This window comes from Humulus lupulus, chromosome X (assembly GCF_963169125.1).
Source record: "Humulus lupulus chromosome X, drHumLupu1.1, whole genome shotgun sequence".
NCBI lineage: Eukaryota > Viridiplantae > Streptophyta > Magnoliopsida > Rosales > Cannabaceae > Humulus > Humulus lupulus.
Window position 1 is genome coordinate 85863968 of NC_084802.1, and position 5118 is coordinate 85869085.

The following is a 5118-nucleotide window of genomic DNA, read 5'->3' on the forward strand; positions in this document are numbered from 1 at the left end:
TGAGCCCAATATGAGTATATGTTTTATTCGGCCGTGATACTCAAAATTGCATTGAAAGCCCAATGTAAATAATTAGTTTAATGATGTAAAAATAGCCCAATGTAAATAATGGTGTAAATTGGTGTAATTATAATACTTTTTTAATAAAGTTATAATTATGTGTTATAAAAAGGGTATTTTGTTGTAGTGAATCATAATCAACATAATATTTCATACAACCCTTACGGCTAAATAAACATGCCATTCTATGAAATATAATTGCATAGCATTACTATACAATTGTGTTATGAATGATATTCAATTTTATTTCAACCTATTAAGCTATAACGAAAATAGGGAAAAAAAAATTCGGTAATTGAGGAATATCACTTAAAAAGGTTTGGAAAAAAATACCATATCAATAGCTAAATTCTACAAATAAATGTTGAAATTTCATACTTAAGAATCTATCAAAGCATAGATTTGATCATATGACAAACATATCTATATGCATTATATTATATGTGAACTTTTGAATAATTGGCCTTCTCCAATAGCCCCACATTTATCTGAAATATTTAATTAATAGTTATTGTTTATTAGGAAGATTAAATATAGATACCTATCAATTAACTTAGTGCATGAGGTAGAAAAGTGAAGTGGAGAAGTTGAAATTGAATTTCTCCATTATTATTTTAGATTCTAATATGTTATTGAAACTATTTTGATTATTTTATTAATTAAACAAATCCTAGATGTCCAAAAAGGATTAGACAAAAGATAGATGTTGGCCAATTCTTAATTCTCATTATCTAATGTAACATTGCTTTATAATATCTTATTTGATTAAATAAATATCTATTAAATTATAGATAAAGATTTCCAGAGAAAATAATTACTATATGAACTAGATATATCATTGAGAATTCTTCTCATAATCAGGCCTCTAATATGCAACTAATATTTTTTCGAAGACCAGAATTCTATATGGAACTAATACAACACATGATTCTATCAAGAAAATCATTATAAATAAAGACAGCCAATGAATATTTTTTAGTAAATACCCCAAGTCTGCAAGAGGTTATTTTCTGATAGTGCCACCACGTGAGCTGCTCAACAAGAAACTCGATGGGTGACCTCTGTTAATACGAGTCCTTAATAAAATCATAAATGAAATAGATTATACAACCCCAACCATATGTCACACACACATAACCTCACCACACTGCACCCATCTAAATGGTTTAATTACACCTCACACATACACAATATATATGTAATATATAGACACATACACAACCACCATTGAAAAACGTATATTTTTTTTTATCAAAAACACACATGCCCTTTACTGTTGCTTATGAGTCATCCTCATTTGACTTTTTAATAAGAAAAGGACAAAAGAGAAGAGAAACAACCACACAACTTTTTATATGTGTGTTTAAGAAACTGCTATGTGCTACTCCAATTATAATCCATTAAAGTAGTAACTAATAAAAAAAGTTTCACCACCCTGTCATGCACCCCCATCACACCACAACACATCCATATGGCTAACCCCACCATGCAATACATACACAATACACAATCCTCATACATATTTAACTATTTTTTTCACTATGGTATCTTCAATCATCTTGTTAATCTTTTAGTATATATATAAAGACGCAATAGTGTATTTCATAACTCAACACTAAATCAATAGCTTCAGAGTCAATCAATTCGTCACTCACTTATTTCTCACGTCTTCCTCACCTATTGCTCTTCTTCGATACCTATACAAAACAAGCAAATACAATTATGAAGGGATTTAGCTTGGAACAACAAGGACACTATAGGCTGATAGCAAAAGGTGACTAAAGTTGTTGGAAAATATTCCAAAAAAATCAAGTGCTGAAAACTTGGTCAGAAAAGAACTCAACAAACCCTTCACCAAAAAGAATACATAATAAAAGCTTCTCTGTAGGTCCCATTCTACCCATTTTTCCAAGGAAAATCATTGTATATGCATACACACAAAAATCAAACATTGTACGTTGAGACAATTTGATCTTAAACTCAAAGTTCATGATATGCATATGCATATATATATATACATACAGTTTTTTTATGTACTATGAATACATACCTATATGTTTGATGACTAACTAATTTGGTGAGCACAAAGTTATAAAGAAAGCCTAAACGAAACATTCAGAGAACAAAAAGAAGTTATAAAGACCTTATTTGACACTTACCTCATATTCGTACAAACAAAAGGCTTTGTCCTGTGAGAATAAATAACCAACACCTCTTTAGTTTTCTGAGTAAAAACATCTCTTTTTAATTTGAAAATAACTGAAACTGAAAATGGAAAAAAAGAAAAAACAAACCCAAAGAAAAAATCCTTTCTTTAAAGGACCTTCCGTACCAGACCATATCTAAAACATAAAGCAAGAGTCAATCCTTCATATAAACAAAAATAAATTTTAGATTTCAAACCAAAAATCATATACTCAAAAGGGAGGGGAAAAGACAAACCTAGATTTTAATGGATTTTCAGATTCCACTAGTTGAAGATCAGACCAACGATGATTGAAGATGAGGCAAGAAATGATTATTAGATACAGAGAGGGTTTGAGAGAAAAAAAAAAGAGGTGAGAGAGTTTTTTTCTTTTGGTTGAGGAGAGAAGCGAGAGACTTGTGTGAAATAGTACACTATTAGACTTTCTATTTTAAAAGTTAAAGTTACCCTCTTCATTATTTTACCCGCCCATATTTTTAGACTCTAGCTGCTTTATAGACTAGTTTTTTTTCCCTTTTATAATACTTTTTTAATAGTCTTATAATCATATGTTGTGAAAAGTGGTTTTTGGTGTAGTGAGGGCGTTACAGCCCCTGACCGCAGAGTCTGACTTGACCTGTCTCCTGCCAGCAAAAGGACGTTGTCCCCTGCTCAGTGGATTTGGCTCCTTAGTAGTTTGGCCAACACAATCAGTGTCATCCTCAAGGTCTCAACGAGACGGAGTCAAGTAAAATCATAGAAAATGAGATGAAATCAATACGAAAAGATAAACGACACAAAAGACTTATAGTGGTACGACCCCAATAAAATGGTAATGACCTACGTCCACTTAGTGTTCTTATTGATGTATAACTCCAAGAACTGTGATCAATAAACTAGGGTTCACGAGTTTCACAAGCTTTCGGATGAATACAATTATGGTGGATAAAAACACTCTATTTCTCTCTGAGAATTCTGAAGTTCCAAAAGTAAAAGTCCAAAAGTCTCCTTTCTTGAGCCCTTTGGTTCTTATTTATAGACTCAAGGAGTTCTACATGGGCCAATGTGCCTTAATTATATTTAATATAGACGTTTCTAAATAATAATGGAAATGACAATTATTACATAAATACTCAATTACATATCAGAAGGAAATAAATGAAATGTAGTGACCAGATTGGTCGCTCATAAAATATACTGCTTGCTGAATGAACTTTCTTCTGGTCGATGGTCGAACAGATCATACTCACTGCCACGTGCATCCCATGTGTAGGCTAGTCCTACCACGTCATCAGGTAGTCCGTTTTTGGGTAAACATCTGTAATTTAAAATTAAACATTGATTTCAATGTCCATCAACAAACAAAGTTATTTTCAGTCTCAATTCATAATAAAGCATCTTTAAAACCACATGAACAACTTGTTAAATAAAACATTGGTGCTTATGTCCCTTTGATCGTAACAAGGTTGAATGGCTCTCATGACATACACTACCTTTCTGGATTGGACTTCACCCATCGCCACGAAAAAAAAAACATATGACATGTGCAACACATAGTACCCGTGAGCTAACGCCCAGCAAGAAGAGCTATATCGGTCACACCCCAAAACCCAATCATAAAACATATACTAGGCAGCTATCACATCTTAGTTCATAACATATCATAACAGAGTCATAACATAGTATAACATATTATCGTAGAATAGCATAACATAATAAAACCATAATGTGTGTTACCAGTGTCATTTCGACCATTTATCAATATCATTCTTACCATTAGAACCCCAAACATACTTCCCTTGTGATAACCCACTACCCTTGTGACAGTCCCTTGGTTCTTACCACATACAAAGTTAAAAGAATGTGCATTCCCTTGCTCTTTCCGCATATGTTATATTCATCATAACATACTCAAAGCATGATATAAGCAAATCTCATAAAGTCAACATGAACATGCATCAATACACATAAGCATGCAACAATCGTAACCCTTATAACATACATTACAAAGCACAGTCATACACATAAGATGAACAATCATAATCATTAGATCACAGATATAGAACATTTATGCACTCAAATGTACACCCTGTGTTATAGTGACCACTCTTCTTACCTTGATATCTTGCAGCAATCAAGACCACGTTCTTTCAAGGAACCTTACAAAGTGCCTAAGCCAAAATCATGTAACCATATATTTAGAGATACATAACTCAATACAATGTCACATAATAAATTATAGCTCTTCCCTTGACTCAAATACCTCTATGGCATTCTTAAAATACTTCTAAAGGCCCCAAACAAAAACCAACATTAAAGCCTTAATCATCCAAATGAAAAAAAAATATTGAAAAGAATTTCATTTCTAGACAACCAGTGCGGTTACACAAATGGATTGGCGCGCTCACTCACGACGTCGTTCTTGGATTTCAGATTATGACTTGCTCGAGTTTTCTATGTACAATCGACCCAAAAACCTCCCAACTGCAGACATTGACATAAAAATTGACCCTAGAGGCATCCTACAACATTCATACCATGATTTAACATCTATTCGTAATATTAAAACCTCTACATGCAATCATTTCATGTCCATGCATGGTTAGGGTTCAAGAACCCTAACTTCATCTTCTTCCCCAAGCCATCTTTCCAATTCAATAATCAACAATCATAACTTCATAAATTTGACCTAAACATGTTTCTAAAAATTATACAACATTAATACATATCCTAACATGGATATATATCCAATAACGTTAACCTATCATGCTTGATAACCTATTTCACCATTAACATGTTTCAAGCGTTAAGAACATTATTAAAATCCTCAACATCTAAAATAAAAGTTACCCAATGATGTAGCACAACCCTAG

At 32.5% G+C, this 5118-nt stretch overlaps 1 long non-coding RNA gene across 1 annotated transcript; it reads right to left on the reverse strand.

Moving 5' to 3' along the window:
- Positions 1-1408: 1408 nt before the first annotated feature.
- Positions 1409-2730, reverse strand: LOC133803819 (uncharacterized). The gene is made up of 3 exons (XR_009878172.1): positions 2503-2730; positions 2220-2249; positions 1409-1757 (listed from the first exon to the last, which is right to left on the reverse strand). It is a non-coding gene; the product is annotated as an uncharacterized LOC133803819 (long non-coding RNA).
- Positions 2731-5118: the final 2388 nt, after the last annotated feature.